Consider the following 14,460-nt stretch of genomic DNA (forward strand, 5'->3'; position numbering starts at 1 on the left):
GCGAGCAGTGTGTCCTGTGGTCAGGCCTCCCCACTCATGTACCTTGGGCTCCTCTCCCTACTTCCCTGCTTCCCACCAGACACACTGCTCCACCAGACACGCTTGCCTGTATCTTCCATCAAGACTTCCTGCACTCTCAGAGAGCTCATTACTGAATATTTATGCCTCCTGCCTATGCCCTCAGCACCGCACAGACACTGAGAGACAGCCCTGCACCACCAGCTGGCTCCCCACTGAAATGAGGGTGAGGAAAGACAACCATCCAAAGCATCACTTCCCGCCCTCCCTGGAGAGGACAGCCTGGCCATTTTCATGATTAAGCCCGCTAACCACTCCTACTGACCTCTGTGATGGCTTCTCCCGACCACAGTGGTTACTGATTAGAGAGAAGCTGGATTATTTTTTTTAGAAGAAAATTAAAGCCATGGGGCGGGTGGTGAGAAGAGAAAGAGAGAGTGAACCCTTGGCTGCAATGCCCTTGGGGGAAACCACGGATTACTCAGTCCATCTCTGCTCTCATGGCCCCCAGCACCCCCAGTCACCCTGGAGGCAGCCCAGAGGGCTCATGCTACCACCCAATAAGTATGCTTACCTTGGGGCAGAGCCACTCTGGCCCTGCTCTCACTAAGCATGTAGCAATTCCTCCTTAGCATCAGGTGCCCTGCTGGGTCCTGGGTGCGAAAGCCAGGTATCCCCAGCTCCCTTTCCCACAGAAGGCTGGCCAGCACTGAGTGTCTGGGGAGAATTTTAGGCAGTCCCTCCCCTGCTGTTCCATGCTGCAAAGCTGTCCATGTATCTTGCTTTATAGACTGTAGAACTGCAGCTCTGCTCAAAAGCTAATGTGTATCCCTCCGGCTCAGGAGCAATGAACTGTCCACTGGCAGTTCTCCCAGCAGGAATGGAAAGCCGATGCTTCAAATGAAGTTTCCTCTACAAATATATAATAGTAGTACAAATAAGGCACTACCCTGGTGTTTCCCATCTGTGTGCCTGCCTTCTATGGCCTGGACTCTTGACTAACACTGGAGTTGCTGATGAAAAGCTGGTGACAGCATAGGGGTGTCTCTAGGATTTCTGTATGAGGGGCCTTGGGTGGCATTGTGGTCGGCGGGGGGGGGAGGCAGCTTTTTATTGAACACACTGGTTGTTTGGGAGATGCTGATGGAGCCTGCATGAGGGTTAAACCCTCTCCTATCATCCCCACCAGTCCATGGCAACACCCCTAATTGAGCCTGTATTCACGAATGAAACCAGCACTGGGAGGGCCACATTCCAGTTCCAGCTCTAGTCAGCAAAGGGACTTTGCACCATCCCAGAATTATTCAAAGCCTCGGGATTCTCATCTGTAAGGAGATTGGGATTGGACCATTTCTTCTCTAAAACCCTTCATAGTGATTCTAGGCCTTGGAGGAAGGAAGAAAACAAGACTGGAGATACAGTCCCTAACCCAGAAAAAGCTAATGATGGTGAGTGAGAATACATCTCCAAAAGACAAAACTGCATGAAACTACAAGTGGTCAAAGCATGGAGAGCTCCCGCTTCTTGTCCACCACCATCTAGCCTATTTCTGGCAACAGCCTCTAATTTCCATGTGGGACGCTCACAAGGTCTGCTTCCAGGGATGGAACCCATAACCTAAAATACCCTTAACCCACTTCTCACCAGTTCCACACAACCTCCTCATCCCAGCCACTGTTATCTGTCCCTGCTTCCCCCAGCCCTCTCCACATAGCAGCAGAGACCTCATTTTGTTATTATTACCTGTTTTATATTGTGCCTTTTTAAAGTTGAGCTATAATTACAACATGCTGGTTTGATATTTACATATTGCGATGTGTAACTACAGTTGCATTAGCAAACACCTTCATCATATCACACATTTACCATCTCTTTTTAGTGTTGAGAGCAGTTCGGATCTAGTCTCTTATTAAGTTTAAAGTTAATAATCAGTATCATTGACTATAATCACTATAGTGTACATTAGATCTCCAGAACTCATTTACCCACTAGTTGTAAATTTGGACTCTTAAAACACATCTCTCTAATTCCCCCATTCCCCAGTCCCTGGTAGTCACCATTCTAGTCTGTCTTCACAAGTTCAGATCTTTAAAAATTTCACATATGAGATCATACAGTATGTCTTTCTCTGTCTGACTTATCTCTCTTAGAATAATGCCTTCAGGATCCATCCATGTTATTGCAAATGGCGGTATTTCCTACTTTCTCATGGCTGAATAATATTCTGTTGCATACGTGCCACATTTTCTGTAGTCCTTCATCTGTTGACAGGCCCTCAGATTGTTTCCCTGTCTTGGCTATCGTGAATAATGCTGCAGTGAACATGGGAATGCACGTATCCCCTCTAAGATACAGTTTTAATTCCTTTGGACATATACCCAGAAGTGAGATTGCTGGATTATATGGTAGTTCAATTTTTTAACTTTCTGAAGAACCTCCAGACTGTTTTCCATCATGGCTGCAACAATTTACATTCTAACAGTGTGCAAGGGTTCCCTTCTCTCCACATCTTTGCCAACGATATTATCTCTTTTTGATGATAGTCATTCTGGCAGGTGTGAGGTGATACCTTACTTTGGATTGGATTTGCATTTCTCTGATGCTTAGTGATATTGAGCACCTTTCCATATACCTGCTGGCCATTTGTATGTAGACATTATTTTTCCAACATAACTCATGTTGTGTCTCTTCCCTTTTGGAAAGACTAGACTCTCCATCATTGTCAGAATAAAAATCTGCCTCCTTCCTCAGCCTGTAGAGCCCAGTATAGCATGGCTCTCCCCTCCTCTCCCACTGTGCCCTGCTCAGTCCATGCTGCTCTGGCCATACCAGCCTTTGTGGCTCTTCCTTAATAAGCCTGGCTTGTTCCCTCTGCCCAGCGTTCTATACCCAGATCTTCTTCACTCAGCTTCCATTCTCATTTCATTCAGATCTCTATCCAAATGTCACCTCCTAAGAGAGACATTCCCTGACCATCTCATCTAAAGCAGCATTCCACCTCCACATCACTCTATCCTCTTAATCTGCTTTGGTAGTTGTTGTTTTTAATAGCTTTCCTCATTTCCCAATTTTGTATCATTTTATACAATTTACTTGTTTGTTTTCTGTCTCTTACTGGGAAGAAAGGCCTAACAAGGTAGGGGTCTGATCCGTCTTATCCCTACTATGTCCCAGAATATACAATAGTGCTGGCACATAGTAGGTGCTCAATCAATGCTTGGTGAGTCGGTGAGAAAGCGAGTGAAGTTGATCTGTGCATTCAATTTCCCAGTCACACTGGTTGGTTCAGGGATGGGCAGGTGACTACTTAACCTGGTCTGGATAGACTGAATCTGAGTGAATGCCAGGGTGTCAAGCCGTAAGCATACATTTTTCTCTGCTGCCCTGAGTGTTGCCATGGTGAGAGGCTAAGGCCAAAACTGCCAGATGTATCCAGGAACAAGGTCTACCCAGGGGAAGAAAAACCAAGGAGCAAACCTAGTAGTATCCTTAGAGCCCTGAAGGAAGCTATGTCTGAAACCAGAACATTCTATAGACTTTTCAGCCATTGGCCAATATATTTCTTTTTTTTTTTTTTTTTTAAGATTTTATTTATTCATGAGAGACACACAGAGAGAGAGGCAGAGACACAGGCAAAGGGAGAAGCAGGCTCCATGCAGGGAGCTCAATGTGGGACTCAATCTTGGGACCCCAGGATCACGCCCTGGGCCAAAGGCAGGTGCTCAAACACTGAACCACCTGGGTGCCCCCAGCCAGTACATTTCTTAAGCAGCATGTAGTTAATCCTCACACAACACCAGGCACCAAGCACATTTCCCAGATGACAAAATAAGGAAAACACTTGAGTGACTTAGCTAAGGTCACACAGTCAGATGGGGGCTCATCTTCTAACCAAATGCCATGTCAGGTGTTCTCCTCCCCTTTGCCTCAAAGGGCCTTCCTTTCAGGAAGGCAGCAGGCCTACTGGCATGACGGAGCCTAGGCAGGGATAGGGTAGGATTAGCCTCAAAGTGGAACATGCTGCTGTTGTGTTCATGCTGTTTATACAGGGCTTTTCTTCAAAGCACTCCACCTGCTTTTGCAAATAACTATTTCAAAGCTCTTCTGCAGCAAGTCTAGGGGAGACAAGTCAAACAATGGCAACAGATGTTCTGCAGCCTTAGAAGCCAATGAGTGCCCACCCTTATCAGCTGACAGGGTACAGGATTAACAGCACAGGCCTCTGTGATTTGTCTGGTAGAGTAACACAGCACCTCACAGATGTTTAATCCTCATTATCTGTCAGCCCCACCAACAGCATATGGGATAACAAAATTCCTTATGTTAAAGAGCAGCAAATGTGTGGCCCTCGGCCCTTGCAGGCTCCTCTCCCATGAAATCTACTGAGGAGGGCTTTGCTGGATTGTTCTCACAGTTTTAGATGCCTGGCTGGCCCTGCCCCAGGAAGAGCTTTCTCGGAGCGAGGCTCACACTATGTGAATCCCAAGTCCCCCTACCTCATTGGCCTAAGGTCTGTCCAGCAGCTGCCTGCTGACTGCCAGAAAGGCTGTTCTCAGGAAGGAGCCTGCAGGGAAAGAGCTCAGCCATGTGTTTTCACGTAGGCCACAGGCTGCCAAACAGCTTCCAGTGAGGTGCGTGCTGGAGATGGTACCTGGGCTCCCCTGCCAAACCCCCAGGCTCTTAATGAGGGATGGGACCCATGGGAGTTGTTTCCATTCATCGATGGCAGCCTGTTCATCAGCCCACCAGGAACCTCTCTTCAGCCTGTGTTAATGACCTACTGTGGCTCCCACTTTCCCTCGCACTGAGGCTAGTGTGTTCCTTCTCATGGCCAGTCTGCTCTGCTGCTCAGACCTGGGCACACCTCAACCCAGATATTCAAGGAACCCCCACCTAGGTGGGGGCACCCATCTCCTTCAGAGAGATTTGATCCTGCAGAAGGAAGGCTGGGAAACTATGCAGCATGGAGTCCAAATTTAGCTAGTAAAATAAGACTGTTTTCATCTGGACCCAACTATTCCTCAGGCAGTTCTCAGAAAACTAGAATCAGGACAGAGAAATGCCAGTTTTTGTCTGCCTTTGGACAAAACCTGCTAAGCTTACACTAAATGACCATCTGGCTTCATCCCCTCAGGGTCACATGATTTCCATAAATCCTTAGTTTTCCAGCAGAGAAGTACACAGGAATCAGGGAGGGGATTGAGCTCTATCCTCAGAGACTTAGGTTCCATACATCTGGGACAGGATCATTACACGTTTCCCCTCCTCTACACCCCAAAGCCTAAAATTTCATAGACCTAAAGAAAAGATAGAAGGAGACTTGAGAGGTGATCTCACCTGGCAGTGAACCATCAGCTAGTGGGTTTTAGCTAAAGATCAGCAGATGTCACATGTTCAGTGCCAAGTGAAGCAAGGGACTGGCATCTCTCCCACCTTCTTTATTCTCTCCTTCACTGGAGACACATCACGAGACATCAGGAATCACTAGACACGAATCTCCTCATAACTGGTCTCTAGACAATCAGGTTCTTGCCATCTGAGGAACAAAGGCAATACCTGGTATCCAGTGGATACAACTCATGGCCAGAGAGCCAGGCATCTGGCCCCAGGCCAGGACCTCAGCAGGAGCCTGGCAAGTGGCAGCCACCTCAAAGCCAGAGGGACTCAACTCTCCTAAAGGGATGCTTCTGTTAGTCCTGATGGGGACAGGGGCAGAGTGGGTGTCTTTGGGAAGATCCTGGCCATAGTTCAGCAGGAAGCAAGGCGTGCATTTATTCATGGTGAAGATCACATTTCACTTTTGGCTTAGCTGGTCTTCAAGCAAGTGTTGGCCATCTCCACTCTAGCAGGCTGTTTGTGGTAGCTTTCTCTGCAGCTGTACTGGGACACGCGTTGCCATAATGCTGTGTCCACTGTCAACAAGAACAGCAGGCAATAAGTACTGTTCTAATAAACATGTTATTAATTTATTAATCCCCACTATGACTCTGATAGGCGGGTACTAAAATTACCCCACTTTATGGATGACTGAAGCACAGATTGGTTGAGTAACTTGTCTGAGATCACATGGGAAATGGGAGGGGGAGCTGGAAGGTGAACCCGGGTGTTCCGACCTTCAGGGTTGTCCATAGTTTGGATGTGAAGATGGGTACCAGGTGGTCCACAGTTCTGTCCGTGCAACAGTCAGGGGTCCATCCAATCCAGAGGGAAGTGGTGACAAAGGCATCATCTGCCTAATAGGATGATTGGAGTTGTTGTAGTCTGTAGGCTATACAACAGGGTCATGGTTGTTGTAACTAACGTCCTAGATAAGTGATTGGGTGACACAAAACACCATCGGAGTCCAGACAGGTGTGGCTATTTAAGCAAAGAAGGAGCCACAGACTCCTAAAGGACTGGGTGTAGAGGAACTCTAGCTTCTGCTTTCCCCTAGACACCAGTTCCAGTATCAGGAAAGAAAAATCAGAACCAAGCTCCAGAAAGCATACCTTGGTCCATTAGCTTCAGATCCTGTCCAAGACAGCTGTGTGGTCCTAGAGGATCCATAGCTCCCTCCATCGTCTTCCCTCAGCCAGGCATTAGAACCACAGAGGAGAAACCAAACAGAGCCTGCCTCTTATAGCTGTTAGCTGGCATTGTCTGACTGCAATTGATAAGCCACCTACCTTCTCTGCCTTGGTATCTGCCCGTGAGACCCCTCCCCTGCAGACCGTAGTAAGGGGAATTAGCTGAATGCATTGTTAGGAGCCACCCCCACCCACCCCACCCGGACCCCCCACCCCACGCCTTATCCAGAGGGTGAGTGGGAGACGCTGAATGGTTCTGCTGGAACAAAAGAGCAAAGGCTTGGTGGGTGGAGCAAAAGACAGCTAGAAGCAGAGAGAGCAGGGAACCAGAGTTCAAAGATAGTGGGGGCAGAGGCTGCTCCCTTGGATGGCTATGGGGCAGCTGGTAAGAGGGAAGCCTAGCCCATGGGGTGCCACAGAATGGAGGTAGGAGAATAGAAACTTTTTGGGAACCAGAGCAAGGACTTGAGATGGAAATAGGAATCTGAGCAAGGAATCTATAACCTGGGGACAGAACTCCAAGGAAGACTGGGTGCTGGACTGGACAAAGCCATAGTCTATATAACTCTGTGGCTTTAACCATGAATCCACGGGGACTAGCCCTTGGGGGCAACACGTAACTGAACTGGCATTTACTGAGGAAGAAAACCTAAGAGGAAAATGGAAGGCAGCATTTCTGAGACCCCCATCTCAAACGGAGGTGCCCTCGGGATGCTCCTATAACCTGGAGTAGGAATTGGAAGGCCACTCACAGGCAGGGAGATGCAGTACATCTGAGCCTTCGTTGCCTCCCACTAATTTGCTCTTGGTTAATTGCCACCTTTGTCAGTGGCCTCATACTGTTCCTGTAGCTGCCCCAGATGCCACAGTACTGTCCAGTGGAACTTCCTGCAATGATAGAAATGTTTCTTTGTGCTGTCCAATACAGTAGCCACTGGTCACCTGCGACTACTGAACTCTTGAAATGTGGCTAGTACGACTTAAGAGTTGAATTTTCCTTTTAAGTTATTTCTAATTTTAATTTAGCCACATGTGGCTCGTGCCTACCATAATAGATAATGCAGCCCCAGGCCGTAGCTTCCTAAAGGCTGAGACAGGAGTTTCTGCTTCCTCCTCATCCGGCCACGGCCTAGAATCAAGCATGGGCCCTTTGGCGGGCCCTTTGGCAGGCCCTTCGTAAATGAGCCTGACCCACTGACTGAGCGATCCCAGTTTGCACAGAATCATGAATAGACCCGTTCAGCAGAGGTGACATAACTGACCCCTCACTGCTGTGCAGTATAATGGAGAAAAATAGAATTAATCTGGGCACTGAGAGTGAAGTGGGGCTCGCTCCATTCTCTGCAGCAGTGGATTGCTTCATTATCCAGGTCATTATCCAGCCTGTCCCTGCCTGGGTTTGCGTGTGTGCCTGGTAACTGTTGGTGTAAATAAGAATGCCCCGGAGGGGTGGGAGGCTGACCGCCCTCCTCCTCCTGGCCCCTGGCCCTCCTTCTGCATCTTTCTTGCCAGGTCTCCGGCCCACTTGGGCACCTGCTGAGAGCGAGCAGGCTTGAGAAGGGGGGGAGCCCATGCCAGAAACCGAGGGGACCGGATAGAGTCTCGCTTGACAGCTCAGAGAACCACCCCACTGTGCCCGGCGACCCCACACCCCCAGGCTGACTCTCCCGGCCGGCCGGCGAACGAGGCCCTTCCTTCCCTCCGGCCGGGGCGTTTCCACGGGTGCCCCTCTCTCTCCTGGGGGAAGAGCCACAGCTGAGGCTCCGGGGCCCTCGCGTTGATGCCGAACCTTTCTTCTACGGTCCTCAAGACGATCGGAGCTCTCTCGTCTTTACGTTGGACCCAAGCGTTTAGCTTTGGGGGTGATCTTTCAGCTGCGGTGGGGTGACTTAGCTATAAAAGCCCCCCCTTGTCCTGTGAGCCTTGAAGCTTCGTTTGCACACGAAAGCTCTTCTCAGAGCCTTTATCACGGTGCGTGCGCCACCTAGAGGCCACGGCCTCAAATCCCGCCGCCCTTCCCGCCGCCAACCTGTTGGCTCTCCTCCTTTCTCTCTCATTTTTCCACACGGAGCCGAGCGGAGCGGAGCGAAAGGCCTCAGAAAACCTGCCCTTGCGGAGTAGGCCCCAGCCCGCCTCCCCCTCCTCAGGACTGGCTTGCCGTGACCCCGCGCGCCCTCACAGAGCTCCGGGCCTGAGAGCGGCCTGCACAGCCTGACCCTCCCAGTACTCAGCCTCTGTCAAAGGCATAGAACTTTTCGGGTTGTCTTAAGACTTAAGGGAGATGCTTGAGCGAGACCAGAGGAGACCGCATGCCTGTGTCCCCAACCCCAGAAGCGCTCTTGCGCTGCCGCCTGGCTGGGTTCTTCTGTGGGGGCCCAGGGGCCGGGACTGGAGATCCCCCGCATCTCACCCTTCCTCCCGTGACTGCATCGGGGCGCACAGCCTCACGTGTGCGTCCGCAGGGACGGGCCCCATGTTAGGGGAACCGATACCAAATATTTCATTGGTGCCATTGCTGTTTGCCTTATGTGGTAAAATATGCATAGTGCAAGATTTGCCATTTTAACCATATTTAAACGTACAGTGCATAAAGTACATGCACAAGGCTGTGCAACCATCACCACTGTTTATTTCCAGAGCTTTTTTGTCATTTCCAGCAAAAAAAAAAAGAAAAAAAGAAAAGAAAAAGAAAAAAAAGCTCCCTACCTTGTAAACAATAACTCCCATTCCTCCCTCCAGCCCCTGGTAACCTCTATTCTGCTTTTCTGTCTCTATGATAATTTGCCTATTCTAGGTAATGGAATCATATAATTTTTGTCCTTTTGTATCTTACTTAGCCAAATATTTTTAGCTGTGGCTGTTTGACTTGGGCTATAGAGTCCCGGCTTTCTTTTCTGTTTTCTCTGGAGTAGAGATGGGAAAGAAGTCAGCAAAATGAACTTAAACCTTGCCCTTGAGCCACTGCCAACCCTGGCTGTGCTCTCTGGCTGGGTGTGCCTCTGAAAATTGCTGTGGTATTGAGGAAAGGAGGAGCCACGGCTCAGATCTCTCAAAACAAACAAGGAAGGGTCCATTGTTCGGGGGCTTAGAAGAATCAGGCCTTGGCTGGCATTTCCTGGCCTGGTTTGAAAGGGATCATGAGCAGGCTGTCACCTTGCAGTCTGATGAGAGGGGCTACCCCTGCAGAGCCTGTGGGTAACTAGAGGATCTGACCCTGGAGGTTTGGGTCAGACAGGCAAGAGGCAGCCCTGGGTGTCTGGACATGTTTGAGGGGTGGTTTCTGCGTTAGTGTGTCCAGGGATAACCCGAGGATTCAAGGGGATGCCGTCCATACTTCCTCCTTACTCCATTCTATAGAGCACTGATTGTGTACTTCATAGTCATCTTATTGCACGAATAGAGTGGCCCTCTTACAGAAATGGCTATTGCTGTATGTGTAGGTTTCAGTTATTTTTATATTACGAAACTGTAATTCTAAAAATGTCACTTCCCAGGGAGAGGGGGATCGCAGCACCGGAGTGAATCATACATAATAGTAACAACTAACATTTATATTGCATTTAATGGCTTCTAAAGCACTTTTCACAGATATGATCTCATTTCTCATCTCAAGAACATAAGAAGGTAGGGAGAGTTTATAAGTGGCACCAGGAAAGGATGCCTCATATCTTGGTTTCAAGAAAATGGTCATCATCTCAGATCTATAAATGGGCTTCAAACCTAAGATATCTCCTTGGCTGAAAATAGAGACTAAATAGGAGATCCCCTCAAGGATAAGAAAACTGGACATCAGAGAAACATTTTTGACTAGGAATTTTAGCAGTTCTGAGATGTGCAGGACACAGGCTCCTAAAGCTAACCTCTAAGCCAAGGTTTTTTAGTCAGTAAGTGGGAAATGTTGAGGTAAATAACATTAATTTAGTTCTTTGCAGGACTTTTCAGAGCCTTTATTATGTGCACTGTGACTTTCCACAGGAGGGCTAGAGTACATAATGGATCTCACGTGAATTTGATAATGGAATAATTATCATAGTTTGAGACTAATGCTCCTTAGGATACGATTTAGGAAATCCAGACTAAAGAGGGTGGATCCCTGGCTCAAAGTGAGATGAGGACCAGCAAAAGGTGGAAATGAAGTGCTTCCCAGAGAGCTGAAGGAGGCTGAAGCCCAGAGAAGGGGAAAAGAACAGGACGGGGCTTACTCCTGGAGTGAGTACAGATCAGGTGTGAAAGCCGAACATCTGTAGGGCTTCCCACGCCAGTGTAGCCCATCTGAGTGTGGTCAGTGCAGCATCCACCCTTCCATCCCCACCAGGTTGGCAGCACTGGGACAAGGTAATAGCCCACATCCCCTCAAGGTCATGAGGAGTTGCTCACACTGGTCACACCCCTTCACATGGGAATTCAGGGACACCTCATAACATTCACTCCTATAGGTACTGCGCTCAAAAGGAACCGTCAATATAGGCTTGGAAACCCCTCAGTCATGCTTTTTGGATGACGTGTATTTGTGTGGAATTTAATTTTGATTGAGCGTAAACATAGAGGTGGTTGAAATTTTGCTTTTGATTAAATCAGTCATATCTGCCAGTTAAGGTGCTTTTGGTGTGTTGGACACGGCACTGAATGTTCATTCTACATCAAAGTTTTTGCCTGACTCTCATAAAAATCCTCTAGGAGAGGTTTGGTTACTTTCTTCATTCCACAGGTGAGGAAACCATGTCTTAGCAAAGTTGAATATCTTGTTGACCATACAGCCAGTAGGTTAGAGAGCCCAGATGTTAACCCAGTAACTTCGAGACTCCGTGCTTAACCATAAACTTTTACTGCCTCCCCAGATGTGTAGATAAGATTGCTCGTTGCTCCACCTTCCTATTCATTCTCCCTGTGTACCTTTCCGGAAGAATCTGCTTTATTCCAGGCTAAGACTCTATTTCCCAGCCTCCCTTTCAGTCTGGTACGTTCAATGAGATGTAAGCAGAAGTTAATGTGTAGCTTCTGGGAAGGCAACTTTAAAGGTTACACACGGGCCACCTGGATGGCTCGGCAGTTGAGCATCTGAGAGACCTGCCTTCGGCTCAGGTCACGATCCCAGGCTCCTGGGATCCAGTCCCACATCAAGCTCCATGTAGGGAACCTGCTTCTTCTCCCTCTGCCTGTGTCTCTGCCAATTTCTCTGTGTCTGTCATAAATAAATTTTTTAAATCTTAAAAAAAAAAAAAAAAAAGGCTACACGCAAGACATGCCCTGTTCTGCTTTTGCAGCATGCTTCCTCTTGCCTAAAACTTGAAGTGATGGGTGAGTTACAGCAGCCGTCTTGGACCATAAGGTTCCCAAGGAGGGGAACATCACTTGCTAAGGGTAAAAGGCAGAAAGGCAGAAGTTCCTACCCATCATGGAACTAACACACCCACTCTGAGCTGCATAAAAAATTAGCCTCTATTGTATTTAAACCACTCTTATTTGGGTTTTCTGTTCTTTGGAGATGAAACTAATCCTAACAGATACAACAAAGCTGTATTTCATATTGTGCTTCCTTGTCTTAATTTCTAACTCCTGCCCCATCAATAAACCATTTCCTCCATTAAGCCATGTTTCCCTTCCACACCCCGTTCCCCAGGGAAGCATGTTCCCTCCCTGTCTGACTTTAGTCCGAAGTCCCGGTGACTTTTCTGTATCCACCCAGCCTCTCCCTTTCTAAATCTAGCAATTAATACTGTAATCACACATCTGGGCCTTGTATTCTTTTCAGCACCACTGAAAATAGTATTAGGAATGTTCTATAATAACAACTATTTGGGGAGAAACATGGTTTGGTGTAAAAAGTACTGACCTGGTAGAAAAAGAAGGGGGTGACTCTGCCCTTTGCAAGCTGCAAGGTTGTAAGGAGAGAATCAGTAGGTGATCTCTTCTTCGACATGAGCGGAGACCCCCTGACTCAGCCAGTAATGACTTTTCCACTTTATGGGAAGCAGATGGGATTTTAATGAACTGTGACCGTTGTCTATTTTCTTTAAGCAACATGCACCGAGATCTATGCGCCCCTTCCAGGAGATAGCATGCATAGTCACAAAAAGGAAGGTAACATTTACAAATTCCTACTTAAATCTTTTCCTTTAGAAATCATGCTGCTTTACTTTTTTATTTCCTCCAGATAAGAAAAGGAGACTTAGGCCTTCTGTTTTCTAGATAAGAGTCCTGATTGGCTAGCACCACAATGCCACTTTTTCTTTTCTTTTTTTTTTTGGCCCCAAAGAAAAAAACCAATGGATCATTGAAAGAAAAAAAAAAAAGTGTGGGGGGGGATCATTTCTTGATGTAATAAATATTAGGAAACTAGCAGGAGAGAGGAGGAAGGGGTAGAGTTTGGACAGTGTAGTGGAGAGCTCTTGGATGACTGACAACATTCTCCCTTCCAGTGAAAGTGCTCCTTATGAGTTATCACCACACAGTACTTTGTGAGACTACACATTTGTTTTATGCGATTTTCTGTATTTGTGTTACACTTAACATTAAAGGTTAAAATGGGAGAGGAAGGACAGGTCACACTTTCCCACTGGAACTGTTTCCTAGCCATGTTCATCTGTAGATAACTATGGGATTATCTCCCCCCATTGCTTGGGAAGCATTGCCAGCCCCAGAAAATGGAACGACCCTTCTTCTGCAGAGAAATGTAATAATCACACACATTTCCAGAGTGCCTGTTCCAACTAGTTACAGTTGAGAAAGTGTTATATTTTCTCTCCTAGTCCTTAGAACAACCCCATGAAAGTATTAGTACTTTCATTACCCATTTTTCACAGATGAGGAAACTGAGGCACAGGGCTTGAGGACCTTGTAGTTATAAGTGCTCAGGTCAGAATTCAAATATAGGCACTCTGGATTTTTCTCACCACCTATTTGACTAGGGACAGCAGGAAGGGGTCAAAACCATTATGGCTACTCTCTATCTCTGGATATCTTGCATTTCCATTTCATTCATCAAATATGGTCTTGCCAAAGAGGGAAGACCGTCCTCATCTTGGCAGGCCCTTTACCAGTTGGCTTGAGCCACTTTGGTTGTGCCAACAAGTGGGCACAAGCTCCTGTTCCCTTCTGAGTGTGACATGCTCTAGTGACCAACCTCTCAGTGTGCCCAGGACCAAGAGGTTTCCTTATGTACACGAATTTTGATGCTAAAACTGGGAAAGTTGGTCACCCTAAATAGGCCTTTGCATTATTACATCATGCAGGGACAATCTCCTTCAGAACAAAGCTCAGGTGATAGCTGAGACATTATGATGTATCTGTGAGCCACAAACCCCCATCAGGGAGCACACCAAGCAACAGAGAGGTCTGGCCACTCAGATCCTGGCTAGGCAAGGGGCTGCCTCGGATTGAGTCAACTTCCTATTGCAGAAAGATGAATTAATCCTGACACCTAGAGAAAAAAAAAAATCAGTGATCGCATAGGAATGGTTTGAGAACAAAATTTACATTTCTTTATATTGTGCCATAAATCCCCCCTTGGACTTTCCGTCAGTCTAGACCACGTTTAATTCTGTCAGTGACTATGAGGCACCACTGTGGTCTTAGCAGACAAGGATTCGTGCACACTGCTATAATCCCTTGCCGTGGAACAGGGCATCCACAAATGTCACAAGCGCCTCTGCAGCTGACTCAGAGCTGTTAATAGTGTTCGGCTTATTGTCAGAGAGGATGTGATTCAGTAGAGGCCACACAACTTGCCACCAGCATCCATTTCCTCTGGTTGTATAATGATTAGGAGAGGCAGACGTGGGATTATAGAGTTTCGGAGGTGGAAGGGACATGAAAGAGATGTGTGGCCAGTGGCCTGTGGGGAAGGAGGTAGTGCCCAGTGGGTAGTGTGGGCAGG

At 47.6% G+C, this 14,460-nt stretch overlaps 1 long non-coding RNA gene across 3 annotated transcripts; it reads right to left on the bottom strand.

Annotated features, from left to right (window-relative positions):
* Positions 1–3,699: 3,699 nt before the first annotated feature.
* On the bottom strand, positions 3,700–8,512 carry LOC119867811. Of its 3 annotated transcripts, none has more exons than XR_005384574.1 (4): positions 8,374–8,512; positions 6,507–6,579; positions 6,132–6,251; positions 3,700–5,930 (listed from the first exon to the last, which is right to left on the bottom strand). It is a non-coding gene; the product is annotated as an uncharacterized LOC119867811 (long non-coding RNA). The 3 variants fall into 3 exon arrangements; XR_005384573.1 differs by lacking the exon at positions 8,374–8,512 and adding an exon at positions 7,337–7,615; XR_005384575.1 differs by lacking the exon at positions 6,507–6,579.
* Positions 8,513–14,460: the final 5,948 nt, after the last annotated feature.

The sequence above is a fragment of the Canis lupus genome, chromosome 36 (genome assembly GCF_011100685.1).
Source record: "Canis lupus familiaris isolate Mischka breed German Shepherd chromosome 36, alternate assembly UU_Cfam_GSD_1.0, whole genome shotgun sequence".
In the NCBI taxonomy this organism is placed as follows: domain Eukaryota; kingdom Metazoa; phylum Chordata; class Mammalia; order Carnivora; family Canidae; genus Canis; species Canis lupus.